Source organism: Dromaius novaehollandiae, chromosome 1, assembly GCF_036370855.1.
Source record: "Dromaius novaehollandiae isolate bDroNov1 chromosome 1, bDroNov1.hap1, whole genome shotgun sequence".
NCBI classification, from domain to species: domain Eukaryota; kingdom Metazoa; phylum Chordata; class Aves; order Casuariiformes; family Dromaiidae; genus Dromaius; species Dromaius novaehollandiae.
The window spans coordinates 68908872-68924504 of record NC_088098.1 but is presented as its reverse complement, the minus strand read 5'-3'; positions in this window follow the sequence as shown (position 1 = coordinate 68924504).

Below are 15633 nucleotides of genomic sequence, written 5' to 3'. Positions count from 1 at the left end.
AATGCATATGGTGTTCTCAAACTGTGTGGAAAGTATACCAGGCACTTCCTGACAGAAGGAGATGAAGAGACAAAAAGCAGTTACCATACAGCCACTTTAGAGCAGCAGTTGCTTCACTCTGCCAAATTTGAAGTGCCAGCCCCCAAAAGGCATGGAGTACGGTGAGTAAGTACTGAACAGGAAACAGCTCTGCTTTTGCTGGCTACATAGCAAATGAGTCTATGTTTTGCTGGAAAGATTTTGCAAGATACAGTGCAAGAAAAGAAGGAAAAAAAACGATATACTTGTTCATCTTGCAAAATTACCAAGTTGTTTTAGACAACTTTTCACTAGCAGGGCAGCTGCTGGACTTTGCCAGTCTAAACTTAGTGAGACAGTAAAGAAAGCAATTTAATTCTTAAGCCTGAAAAGATGTTAGTGAGGCAGGATCTCCAGGACAGGCTGCCACGCAGAGGGAGAAAAAGGGCTGTACCACAAAAGCACTCTGCAAGCAGACCTCCTGCAGGAGGTTGGCCTAAGAAAAAAGCCCTGTGTTATGTGTTGTGTGTCTCATAAGTGTTAAAATAAAGCCTTTAAAACCTTTTGCACGTGCAGGACTTCATGCTTCATGGCATGTATTACAATAGATATTGAAGAAGAGGAAAGCTTCACTTGGAAACTGAATCCCTGAGCTCTGCTGTCATGATAGGGTTAAGTATTCACTGCATAGTAATTCATATTATTTAAGTCTTTGGTGTCTTTTATTTTCTGTCAGATTTTTGCAGTAGATTGAAACTATTCATATTTGTCTTGGTAACTCTGGAAAAAAGGTCAAAACAAAATGTGCTGGAATTAAAAGGGGATATAAATATACAGTGGGATGAGATAGGGACTTTCTTGAGGTTTAAAGTCAAAAGTTTTACAGTGAGTTTGAAATATATGCAAGTTCTCCACTTTTTAGCCCAAAACCAAGATGAGGAAGGTGTTAGAGCATGGGAACAGCCCATGGTTTTAATGGCAGGACTGTATGGGGTTCATAAAGGCAGAGAATGCATCTCTCATACACTAGAAATAAGTCTAAACTCAAAACCTTAGATGCTGAAAGGCCAAACTCTGGAGTGCAGGTATGAAATTTAAAACAAAGTTTGTATCCAAGCACAGCACTGACACTACTGACTTGAAAGAGAAGGATTTTTAATGTTCTGCTTTCCAAGACCCTCATCTGCCAGTGTCAGAGTGGATGCAAGCTGTCAAGCGCCAGTCTTAGCAGTGGTGGGTCATTAAATTACAATAGTTTAAAACTTAAAATATTATTTGTCTTTTTTTGAGGTTATGTCAGAAGGTGCTTAGACTGTTTGGCCTGGCACTCTTTTATTCTACTTGCATTCATACAACTAAGCGAATATTAGACAGAATACAGCTCCCATGCAAACTGCACTGAAGAAAAATCCCTAAAGAGTTTATCACTGGCTTCAACACTTTCAGTTAGTTTATGAGAGAGGCTGAGCCATGTATGTCCCTCTTGCAATAGAGCACATTTTCATGATTTTATCAGAGTGATCCCATAAAATATAATTACATTCTTTACAAAAACATCCAAAAGAAAAGCCCTGAGGGAGGCTAATTGTGATTATAAAAGCACTAGCTGAACAATTTGGAGGAAGGAGATATAACAGCTGGACAACAGCATCGACATTACGTGAGAAGACAACAATAGTCCCAATCCTCACCTAAATTAAGAGCAAAAAAGAATAATTCAAAAAGAAACAGATTCTATCACTATTTTGCTCCATGCTAAATAAGCATTTTTAGGATGAAACCAAGTGGTTCTAAAAGACAATGAATATTTTGACTATATGATTCAAATATTTTAACCTATAAAGATAGTATCCTCTGTCTTTTTGAACTTGGCATTCTTTTGAATGGTGTTGGTAGAACTCTTTAGTAAGCAGTTTTCTGGCAATAGCCTCAAGCAGTTCAAGAAACAATGCTCAGGAAAGCAGTATCACAGGCTCAAAAGGGAATCATGACTGTGGAAGACTTTGATGTGAAAATAAGCTAGAAAACAACCTCAAAACAATATGCTTGAGATGACAGCAGGTGATTTATTCATAAGTCTTGACTGCCTGTTTGTGACAAGAACTCCTGAAAATTGAAAAAGTAGGGGGCAAACTGAGCTGGGAAACATGAACTTGATTTTAGAAACCATGAACTGGGTTTGCTTGAGCAGATTTAAATCTCTTCTGTCCTCAAAACAGCCAAGCTTGTGGAAAAAGTGAAAATGTGTTTTTATCCAACTTGCCAATTCATAAGAACCCACAAGAACCACAGCTTTTCTTCTCGTTTTACATATTAACTGGTAACATTTCTACCATATCTTGTGCATTTCTTTTTGCCTTCAAAATATCATGCAAATTTACCTACAACGTAAAAATTAATCCAGTCTAAGCTAATTTTACTGGTGTCTTCAGCAATTCTCCTGCCATTCCCATATCATATGAGCCTCTTTCTTATTACTTACAGATAAAAATATTTGTTCTCAAGAATTACTTTCTAATTCCCCCTCAAAAAAGAAAAGATCAAGAGTCTGTCTATCATGAGAGATGTTTGCAGCTCACATAGATAAAACTGCAGTAGCTTTAAACAAGCTAGCTTAGGTACTGATAACATAAGGACTTCTTTGGCAGAAAAAATTGGTAGTAGTGCCTGCACATTAATGGTTATCTAGCATTTTCAAAAGAAAGAACCATTAAATAAAAATGATATACTTTAGAAATATGCTTTCAAATTAAAGAAAGAAAAGGTTATCAAAATATATAGCTGGAGTACCATGACAGTGGTGAATATAATACAAACTTACCTAGGTATGCTACAGATGCAGGTACTAATTCAGATTTACAAAAGTGGTTGGGTTAGCCATCTAACCTGACATAGGCCCTTCTGTATAGCCACTAGGCTTTCATCTATCTCCACACTATCTCTTTAACAGTAGCCTAAAGCAACAGGCTTTTAGAAAGAAAGATACAAGCATGGGACTCTTCCACTACTCTATTTCTCTGACATGAAAAAAAACAATAGATCGGCTACATTCTGAAGTTGTCTAGTTTCCATTGCCAGCAAACTAAGCTTCCAGAGGTGTTCTTCATAAATCAAAACACCATGGCAACACAGGGAAGTGTTCAGGAAAAATACACAACTTCATCCCATCAGCACAAACTCCATCAGACTATTTTAAGTCTCTTCATTTTGTTTTCTCCAAAAAGTTTAAATATTTTTACTATCTTCCCTCCAGTATATGCTCTGAGTACAGAAGCTCATCTACAGCAGCCAAAGCACCTCACGATATATCCCTTTAGAGCTGTAAAATCCAATCAGGAGTCCAAATTCTCCTAACCTTGTTCACATAGCAACACTCAGTAACTTCTGTAGGACTGCTTATGTAAGCAAGTTGAACATGCTGTTATGCCACAGCGCACATCTAATTCTATCTAGGATCACTTCTTGAGCAGTCTTTTCTGTACCTGTACAGTATGCTTTGCTTACTCAAATTGTGTGTTAAAATTCAGGCAGAGCCCTTGATTCAAGTCACCAAGCCAAATTCTGCAGAAAAGGGCCAGAAGGAAAGAAAGGCTGCTAGAAACAGGCTGCAAAGACCCCCAGCTAACTCACATAAGAAGTTCCTCAAAACGAGCTGTACGTTTTGCATGGCCTTTTCTCCATCCAGCTCCTTGTATATCTCTTCTAGAAAGATAACAGTAACTTGTACTTCCTGCAACTGCACAGCAGGGAAAGGTCCTGAAGTCACAGAGTCCTGAAGAGCGCAGTCCCTGCCGAAGGATGGTACAGCACAAACTGGAGAGCGTGAACTTGTGTATGCTACCCTGAAATTTCACTCAAATCCTAACCTGCAGAACAGTAATCTTGTTCAGTTTCCATAGCTCATTTTAGCCTTTGCTCAGCTTAAAATTATTATCATCTTACTGTTTTCTACAAGATATTGGATCCAGTCCTGGATGTTTTATACTTTAGCAGAACTACTAGTGAAATAAATAGGAGGCTTATCAGAGCAAATAATGAGTAATTTGGCCTTCTACTTTTAATGAACTCCATAAGGAAGAACAACATAACAATACCAGTGCATGTGGCCAATTTTGCTGCTGACTTTTTATCATTGCTTCTGTTGGGAGACTTTACGGACAACTTCCATGCAGAAATTGAATGACAGAGATAAGAATCACATAACTGAAAGGTGAATGTCTAGACTTTGGCCTCAATTTGTTTTATTTTAATATAGATAATGTATAATTGCTCGCAAGGATCTTTTGAGTTCTCGCAGCTCTAAGATTTATATCGTCCTGGTTAACTAGCATTGCACAAGATGCATCATGCTCATTAAAAATGGTAACAACAAAAAGTAACTCTTGTAAAAAAAAATAGTTGAAGGTTTGTCGACACCTGCTGACACTGTTGATTAATACTACCATGTTAATACCATTTTAGTGACGCTAACACTCAGAAAATCTGCAAATGTTTCATAGTTAGGAAATGGCAGGCTTTATTTTTATAGCAGTGGTACCTTCCATAAGGTTATTCAATGCCCTTCTGTCTCACAACTCACAAGTGAGTCCCAGGACATGAATTCCAAGTGGAGAGAGGTGTAGTCTAGTGACGTGCTAAATGTATAATCCTTTCTCTCCTCTTTGGACATAAGATACTTGCTGCCCTTCATGTTTCCTACCTGCTGGTGTGAGGTATGTTGGCTGTTCTGCAATTCATCCAGAAGTCTTGATTCTTCCTTCAGATTGTAGGAATCTGTGCTCCTTGGACTCTCTTAGAGAGTTAGATGGCTGAAACTCATTGAATCCCTTTGTGTTTTGGGCCTGAATGCCAAACAAACTGTACTGAAGATAAGACTGCAAAAAAACAGTTTCAGCCTTTTAGCACCAGCAATGGCCATGTTTGTTTAGTAAGGCCTTTTGAAGACAAGAGAGTTTGTCCATGTTGAGCTTTGGATCAAATTGTGTAACCGTTACATGCAAAATAAAACCATTAAACTTTTTATTTTAATCTAATGCTAGAAGATTCCAGCTTTCACCTATGTCCATTTATGATGTAATTTATTGAGGTGGAAGCCATGAAGGGTGAAAAGAGTATAATTAATTTTACAAATAGTCATATAATATTACAATAAAACCATGTATTTTGCCAAGCTCAGATGGCTTAATGGTAATAAAATAAAATAAAATAAAATAAAATAAAATAAAATAATAAAAAAATGTTCTGTGATTGAAAAGTTGTGCTATAATTTTAAGAACACCAAAGTGGGGAAATCTGAGCTGTATCTCCCACAGCTGCAGGAACTCAGCTATATTATACACGTGATTACATTGTGCCTTGCACAGTGGAGCACAACTCCCACTGAAGCCAACTGCATTACATTTTCCATCTCTGTGTGTGATAGGTCAGATTCTCAGCTGATATAAATCAGCAAATTCCATTAAAGTCAGTGACAATCTGGACTGATTTACATCAACCGAATATTTGGGCTGAACTCTCCTGTCTTACAATAATTGCAAGGCCAACTCACAGTGGCTTTTGGAAACAAGCTTTCTCTGTGCCTTTAGCTCATAGGTGCACTGCAATATTGAGCTCGTATTGTCCTTCAGCCCACGCAGGTAATGGGGGCAACATGTCTTTTTGAAAAAGAAACAGACATTATTTGTGACCCAGATCTCTTTGCTCAGTCCTTGCAGAAGGACTTGTTCACTGATGGCAGTGGCAGAAATGGTGCTAAAGGCTCTCCTGATCTAAGAAAATGGGACTAGAGGTTATGTCTCATCCTCTCTTTGATACTCTTGGATTTAGATGACTATTGACTACACATTGAACATTACAAACTGTTTCTACATCCAATCATGGATGCATGCCTTGCCTACATTCCTACTAGCAATTTTTAAAAGAAAATACAGATAACTCAGATCTGGTAGTTCTTAAGGTCGTAAACTTTATAGGATATTGATGATCTTTTTGTTCTGCATTGCTATACTGCCTAATACAATGTTGCCTGAGTTCCAGGAGCTCTCCACCTAGGATGAAAGGCGCTAGTGAACTAAATAAATGTATAATAAACTACATACTCTTTACAAATCTGTTCTCAGGTATTTAGACAAACAAAAGGTTGAGAGAAAAGTGTAGCCATCTTTGCCTTTTACAGTTTAAGGCTCCATAAATACAATGCACAGCCATTTGTAATGCACAAGCTGTTTTGGGTAATGAATCATTAATTGTCAAAGTAAACACAGCATTATTATAAGAATGCTGGAAATGTTTTTGTTCATGTTCAGCATCCTTTGGGAACTTCTTGTACTTTGCTTAAGATTGCATCTCAGGAGGATTTCCCCCCCCCTTCAAAAAAAAAAAAAACTGGAAAGAAACAGTAATTTATTCTGAAAGCTACAAAGCTTTGTAATGTAGCTACCAGAAAGGAGAATGCCGTTCCTTTTCCTTCTTTGTTGTTTCTTTTATACGAAAAGCTAACTGCAATATCAGCATCAAAAATACAACAGTAATTAACTGCATATGCCTCAGTAAGTGTCATCACCATTTACGAAGTTTGATGGGAGCTAATGCCCATTAGCATCATACTGCGATGAAGGTGATGCTGGGAGGATTACACAGTAAATGTGAACAGCCAAAACTGCTAAAGTGGCACTGACTATACCTTGTGAGGCAGTCATTTCTTCCTCCTTGAATCAGTTTTACATGGAAGAGACATATTTTCTCATCACCAGTCATCCTTCTGTGGTAAATTACCACAAGAGCGTCCTTACATGTGTAATGGTATTATTTGTAAGAAAAAAAATAAATCATGATATAACTAACATCCGCACCATCAAGAGCATGATGACATTCTACAGAGCTACCTTCTGTTGCCCAGGTTCTCTTCTTTCTCCCCAGCAGTCCTCATTATTTCTTCGCTTGCTACCCAACGTATGTGTTTGCATATACATTGTGATATGGTAAAGCAGTCTCCCGTACTTACTAGCTGTCTCTGTTCTTGACACAACCCTCTCCTCTTGCCAAAAAAAAGCTTCTAAGCTATGAGATTAAAGGTTATATGGGAGGTAAAGAAAAACAAAAAGGAAATTAAGTCCAGCAATTTTCCTCAGAACTTGTCACACATTTTTAACTAACATTTTTATCTTTCCAAGGGAGGTTATGTGAAGAGAAGGGCTGAAAGAGGAGAGAGGGGAGAGAACAGGAAGGATTGTTCTGTTTTTGTGGGCACTGCCTAATCAATCTTCCTCTTTCAGCTTGCAGAGCAACATTCTTCACCATTGCACTGCAGCATCCAGTTCACAGTCCCTGTGAAGAGCTAGGGAAAATTCTTAACCATTTCAGTAGAGCTGCAGCTTCCCCTTCCAAAGGGGACCAACTCTAACCTTGTCTTCTCTTTCCTTGGCCAGGATAGGGTTCTCACTAAGCTATTTTTCCACTGATCCAGCCAATTTTACTGCTGAACTACAGTTGTTGGCAAGACAATTAAATGTGTGAAAGCCTTCTAAATGTACAAAGATAGGGCTCTGAATGCATGCTCAGATCAGTTTACAGATCTGCAAAACTTCATGTGCAATAGAGCTGCATGTGCCTTCCCCCCCCCCCCAGTAGCCGTTTTTCTTGTCTAAGCAGCCAGGTGACAGCCAAAAGCCAGAAGGATCCAAGTGTGATTGAACTGTCAAAGTTTTCCAGCATGCAGAAGCCAGAGAGGAGTGGGCATGCTGTGGAGTGATGTGGGCATAGGCTGGAGTGGAGCATTTGATTCAGTAGTGAATAGGGCTGGTGGGGAAGCTTGCAGCAGTGAGGGGGCTGCAGTGCAAGCATGATGGTCATCCTGGATATCTACCTGAAACTATATAATGCCTCTGAATTGAGATGTCTCTTTAAAAGTCATCTTGACTCCCTCTGCCACATAAAAATCTGTTTTCAAATGCTGTAGCTTCTGGCAGAATGAAAATTCTGCCTTCCAATCTATATTGAGCAATATGCAAAGCCTTTTTTAAAAAGAAGAACAAGAAACAAGAAAAATTCAGGAGCTGCCATAAACTCTGGCCAAGAAATTAAGGTGTACTGTGGCTGATCACTTTTTCTTTGGGTTTAACTTTTACATGTTTTGTACTTGATACATATAATATTGATACTATTTTGTATTTAACAGAAGATGATTTCTCCTACCAAAGAACATCAACACAAACACTGTCCACTTCTGGAGACATTAAATTTATTCTTTTTCTTAACCCCCCTAAACGTTAAGTACATGTACAGGCATTTCAAAATGAGTATTCCTACTGGTTTCAATGCAAGGGTAGTCCCTTTGAAATCGAGAAGTACCATATGTATATTTAAAATATTTAGTACTTCTAAATGCTATTGCAGAATCAAGGCTTTATTACCTATAATATGAAATTAAAATTACTCACTGTAAAAAAAGTCTTTTATGGAAATTTGACCAGCATGCTCAAAAAAAATCCACTAAATGTGTTCGTATCCATTTCCCAACCATTTTGCATATTTTTAACATGATAGGCTAATGAGATACAGTAATTCAAAAATATCTTTCTATATTCCCTTTGCTCCAAGATTTTAAGTGTTTACTTTTTTTACATAGTTAAATTGAATTGTTTTGATTTAAAGAACTATAATTGCATGAGGGTTTGCAAAAAATGTTTTTTTGAAACTTTTTTTGGTTTGCAAAAATCTAGTTAGCATACTTTCACTGAAAAAAAACCCTTACTCTCCCTTCTTGAAATTCATGATGCTTTATTTCTCTTGTTTGAAACTTTTTAAGGTTAAAATTTATATCCCTAGGTTGAAGCTCTAAATTGCTTTATCAGTTCAAGTAAAAATCTCTCACTCTGAAATATGTTTCACTTTCTGCATGGAAATGTCATAAGTGAGCTTAAAAACCTAAACCAGAACTAAAACAAAATTGGATTAGGCAAAACAGTATCTCTAACTCTGAAACCAGCAAATCAATTACTATCTTTTGTTTTAGCAAAAATGCATTATAATTTTGCAGTGCATAATAAAAACTCTGCTTCAGAGCTAGGTCAATTTCTTTTCTAAATAGAAGTGAGCAAAAACTAGAACCATGCTGATTTTTGTAAAGCCTCAGTATTCAGAATAACATTCTATAAAAAGGGGAGGAATATAGTGTGTTGCATAAACTTGAGTGTCATTTTACATGAAGTTTCCTGAATTCTGACAATGTGCAGGTTTTGAAAACATCTTTAGTAAAACTGCAGGGAATAGCCTTGAGTGCCCAAAGTAATTATATGTAACTTGCTAAATAAACTCCCAGCTTTATATGCTATCTCTCATCAGCCAAAGTGAATATATCTCATTCTGTTTAAATAAACACAGTACTTCTTGTAAACAAAAAGCATGCTACTTTACAGTTTTCCACATCCTGAAGAGACCTTTCAAGCGAAATTCCTCTTAGCCTTTTCTTCATTCCATTTCTTTTCTTACAAATACTTGCATGTCATGGGTAAACAGTCATATAATTAGAACTACTATTCTAGTCTGTCTTTTACCATAGGCCAAAATCTATATCCCTACTTAGTTACTTAAAATTTGCTTAGTTGCTTTAATTTTGAAGAGATTCTTTGCTACCTAACATCTGAAACCATATTGATCTTAATATCACAGTGAAGGCAAAGCAGACACTAATGCATGATGTTGTATTTCTAGGTTTTGGAAACAGCTGAGTACACAGTGTTTTACAAGAAAAGCAGAACTAACATGATTTTTCCACATAAGAGCTAGTAACTAAATGAATCACTTTAAAACTGCAGGTATTCTCTCCCTATGTTTCTCTTGCTGTAAAGATATGACACGCGTTTGTCTTATCCTTTAGTAATATCTGGTTCATTAGAAGATAACAGAATACTACCAGATAATGCATGTTTGATTTTAATAGAGTAAACCTCATAACTGGGAATAAAATGGGAAATGCAAATCATTAACATAGCATTGAAAGTGAAGCAAACGATATGGAAAAAGCACTACAATTTTGTATCACTGTATCTGTCAAAACATATTTAGCACGAACTACTTCTGTCACTCTCTCTCGTAACCTCCTCCTGGAATATCATAGATTCTTCTTTTCTCTGATGTTTCTGATAGACGTAACTGAAGGGTTGCACAGAAGTTTAAGAGCATTCTGTAGAGAATAGGTATAATCTTAAAAACATATTAGAGATGCTACTTTAGTATTAAGAAAGGACAAATTTCATTTGTGCCCATATAGAGCATACGTACAGCACTTGTCTCACTTAGCAATAAACATGCACTACTGTCAGTGGAGATCCACACAAGGAACAAATGCTGAAAACTTCCTTTAACAACAAAAGTTGAACATTACATATTATTTGTTCTTTGCATTCAGCATCACTATAGCAGGAATCAAAAAGCTAATGCCCATCATTTTAGAGTGGTCATTAGACTTCAGAGTTAATGACCTTCAGAATATGATTACAGGGCAGTTTACAGTTTGTGAAGATGTGCAGGCAGTATTTTTTCTTTACTGAAAAGTTAATAAGTGCTTGCCTTTTCTCTTCTTTTTTGGAAACGGAATCCAATTTTCCATGCATGGTATGAAAGTACTCTAAGTTAACTAGAGAGAATGGGCAGCTGCACCACTCATGTCATGTCACTCTATTTTGCCTTTCACAGCTATATTCCTTGAGATTAAAGGAGGGATCATTTACTTCACTTCAGATTCACTGTAAGACAAGAAAGAGTTAATGGAACGCTTTTGTGCCCTGGAAAACACTGTTTTGGGGTTAGTTTGAGTTCAGAAACATATAGTTCCAGTAGACTGGGTTCCAAAAATAGGAGGTAGCTGCAGTTGGCCTGCTTTTTCCCTCTCAGTTTGTCCCTGAAAGAGAAAACCCATAACCAGGAACAGTAATATTATCAGTGGCCTGCAACTTTTTGAACAAGCAATGAGGACAGTATTGCTATGCTGTGTCAAGGCTTCACCAGCAAACTGCCTTCAAAACACGGAGTGAACGATACATAGAATGCATCACTGGTATTTACCAGCAGAAGCATTTGTGGCAGTCTTGCAGGTGTTTGAGCTGTCTAGTGGTGTCGGGTGAGATGAATTGTATGGAAACCTGCTCTGAATCTGATGAGACTGTGAAGACTAAATCAGTTCTCTCCAGCCTTTTAAAGATAGCCTGGCTAAGCAGATGCTCTCCAACTGCCATGTCATAAGAAAATTCTTGGCACTATATCTCCAGAGTCACCCAGAGGCCATAATGTCTTACCAGAGCACCTTTTGGATGCAAAATGCTCCCCATACACTAAGCAAGCAGTACGGCAACTCACTAAAATATAGGAGGCATTGCTTTGCTCCTTGCACAAAAGCTGAATGAGCTAGGAAGAGAAATGTGAAGACTGTTGCTCAGTCAGCTAACAGTAAATAGAATTCCTGCCTGGAATCAGCATTCAACACTTACAGGAACATAACAATACAAAGCAATGACAGAGACATTTGAATTATTTTACAACAGTAGAAATAATTATGGAAAGTACCAGATTGGTTAACATTTGGCAACATTAAATTAATGTTATTGTTTTAATTAGTTTCCTTTTCAGTTTATGAGTTGACTTCAGAAAGCTGTTATTCTGTTTTGATAGAAGAAAATGCTTGCTTTCTGCAAGAGCAGAATAACAAAAAAAATCTTTCTCCGTTTTTTTTCTTAAAAAAAAGATGGTTTTGTTCATCTAGCTATAAAACAGCATATTAGTTTAAAAATAACTTAGGAAACTATGTCTTTCTGAATTGTGATTTTGCCAACACAAAGAAATAGCTCATATATTTATCTATCATTACAGCCTGGTTATGGGAACTAGAAAAAGGAATGTAATGATAGGAACATTAACCTTTAACAATGGTTGAGCTATAAGCCATTTTTGTTCCAAGACTCCAATTGCACAATGGGTCCTTTTACAATAGTTTAAAATGTCTTTTCTGATAGCAATGTTTATAGAATTAGCTTGGGATGACATCCTCTTCTTTTCTATTTCTCAGGGCCCTTGTAAGGCAGGAGAAAGAATGTCTCTGCATGAGGAAAACTAGACAGGAGCAATCTCTGTGACTATCAGGGAAATGAGTAGACCAGACGTTTTGTCATGATTTCCATTGAGCAAGTCAGCTTTCTCTGTCATCTCTGTTCTAAACCCAAACACTTGCTGCAAGCATACTTGAATCTGCAGAGCCAGACTCATTGGGGCAGACAGGAGTGTAGATGTTTCTCTGTCCCACTTCCCACCACACATTTACCTATTCTGTTCCTCACAGGCATTGTCCTTCATGCTTTCCACATACTTCTCACTTCCTCTGACTACTTGGATATCATACCGTCTGCTGATTTTTTTAAGAATTGATAGCAAGCCTTGATTAGCCAACTTCATACTATCACATACAGCAATAAGAACTCTGTAAAAGCACCTTTTTAAAGCATGCCACAGAGCTTCTATCTACAGAAACACAAATAGTACATTTTTTCATTTGAAGTTTAAAAGAGGGAATAAATTAATCTACTGTTTGAGTTTAATTTTCTATAGTATTGAAGTGCTTAGTAATGCATTCAGTGTTTGTAACTGTGTTCAAACAATCTGAACACTAAAAAATACCTTTTGCAAATTTAAACCCAAAGTATTTCTGAAGATTTTTCCGAGTCAAGCAGTTCACTGTGATTGATGGGAATTTATAAAAAATCTTTCAATCTCTTGCATACTGCATATTTTAGGGTGGGGGTAAATGTTACAGGTATATCTCAGGTTTTGGACAGTACCTTTAAAAAGGTATTAAATGAAAAAAATGTCTGTTTTGAGGCAGGGGGGAGAGGGGGATCAGGTTAGATCTCTGTACTGATACATTCCAGTCCATGTCTATGTGTAAAAATGTGTGAGAATCATGCTGTGAGTCAGTAAAGATTTTTCTTCCCCTCCAAGACTACTGGGCAGCACCAAAACTTTCTGTAAATTGCAACACTCATTGTTGTAGTAGCAGTACGTCATTTCCAAAAGGCTGAGTTCCCCGTGTCAGGAGAAAAAAAGCCCTATTTATTGCAATATGAAGCAAAATAAGTGAAGGAAATTACAGCAGTTTTGCCAATCAAAATAATAATTTGAATGTATGATTATTTACATTCAAAATAGTAGAGCAAACAAATTTGAATACACTTAAAGGCTTCACATTTGGACAGGTCTCACATGTCACTGCATTTGCATATGAGTATACATATGAGGTTAAATGCAAAAGTTTTGGTCAAAGGTTTTTCTGGTCACGGGGTTTAGCTGGCAAAACTTGACTTATTTGTGGTCAAAGTTATATAGGAGTCAGCTATGTAGTATTTGAGTCAACAAAATTAAATACAGTTTTTCAAAATCAGCTTTGCAATGTTGCCTGCAAAAAAAAAAAAAAAAACAAAAAAACAAAAAAACCAAACAAAACTTATTTTTATTCCTAGTTTTATCTGGATAGTGAAGACGGAGCTTTTTCTTTTCCAGTTTACCTATGACAAAGTTCAACAAAAGAGAGGTGATACAACATCTACATTAATGTTTTGGTTCACAGCAGTGGTGCAGTTTTGAAACAAATCCCCCAGTCATCCCCACTTGCTGGGCATTATTTCAATTCACAGAGTGATTTCACCATGCATGAACTGAATTCCTTCAGGAGGAAACTGAGCTGGATACTTTGCTCCAGGCATGCACCAAATGCACTCCAACTCCTACCAGGGTCTGGAGCAGACCGGTACTTTGGGCAGCTTCAAACCATATGGGCAGTGGGGACCTTCACTACAAGGGACCAAACTGAATCCAGTCCAGAGCAATCCCTCCCACAAACTGCAACTGCATCAGTGACACATGCTTCGGTTTGCTCTCTGTTTGTACTATACCTAATGGCTTGCTAATGATAGCAAAGGCAGACTGGACAGTCTGACAGACGCTGAGAGCCAGATACAGCTAGCACAATAGTCAAAGCCATATTTACTGAGATGCATTTTGATTCTCATGTCATAGAGAAGCAGCTAATAATATTCCCAGCTTCTAACAACTTCTGCAGGCAATACTAATTAGAACTATCAATTTTGCATTTTAAAGACTTACTCTGAGGGTGGTCTTTATCCTTGGTATAATCCCTGGCTATTTTTATCAAGTGTGACCTGAGTTCAGTCACATTCTTTCCCTTCAAGCAAGGTAAGATGTGCTCAATGTAACTCATGAAAGAATATTTATATATTTCCCAGTGACCTTTAAACATCTACATCTTTAGTTTTTTGAGACCATCTAAGACCTCTTCTATAGCCCATCATCTCTTGCTTGTCCATGGTTTTGCTGAACAGGATGGCCAACATCCACTGACTGGTTTGGCAGAATGGCAGAATGGGGGTGCTATCACCCACTGATTGACCCACTCAGAAAACTGAGCAGTTTTCCATGAAAAAAGTTTAAACTGTGCTTACTCTTAGAAGGAAAAGCTTTTATACAACCCAGCACCTACATTCTGGAGAGTTTACATCCCAGGATCAAGTCTCTAAAAGAACGGGGTTAATTTCCTCAATTAGAGACTGCACTGAGTTCTATGGACACATATTACTGAAGAGAGTAGACTCCTATGCTAGTTTACAAAATGGTTTTATTATAAAAAACAAAATATGCTTTCCATGTATAATGCAGTACCAAATATTCTAGGACTGATTTACCAGGTTCTTATTTTGGAGCAGGGAGAGGCATTTGCAAACCCAGAGAAAAATACATAATATCTTGGATTTGCTCATGTGAATTCTGCCAGTTTTGTACTAAAGAAGCTATCTAAAAAATATCAAGATGAAACATAAATTCCCTTTAAGTATCACCATACTTTCACTAGCAATATCTCAAATAAGTTACATTTAGAACTATAAATTATAAAATCATGTTCCACTTTCACACACTCCAAGGTCTCTGGCTCCCTTCTTGGACTGAACTGGCATGGGTTGATATTTCCCATAGGAAGCCAGTCTTTAAAATAAAATGTCTCAAATATTTCATGATATTTTGGCATCAGACACCCTCTTGTTTGGGACCATATCAAATTTCACCAGGGCATTTCTGAATACCTACTAGTATTTTACCTAAACTTTGTATACTAGGATGCATGAAGTGTGTCTGCACTCTTAAAATGACTCTAAAAATAATTTCAAATAGTTCCATATTTATTCACTGTCAAGGAATTCAAGATCAATTTGCTCAGTAACCAAGACGATTTCGGTCTGTCAGCCTTTCAAACACATCCTAAGATAAAAATATGCTAGAATAACTATTGCACAAAATGGCACTACTTATTAATAGTGAGTAAAATGTTACTACTTCTGAAATTTCTCCACCATTAGAATTTGTTTGAACAAATGTTGGGTAAGAAGAAAAACCTCACCACTTTAATATCATGCATGTTTCTTCTTCAGCACAAAATGACAAAAAACAGCCACCTAAGACAGATGTTAGTCATTTGGTTTCTGCATGCTGGAAGGTGTTGTGGTGTTATGGTAATTAATGTGAAACTATATAAAACAAAGCAGACTCCACATCAGAATC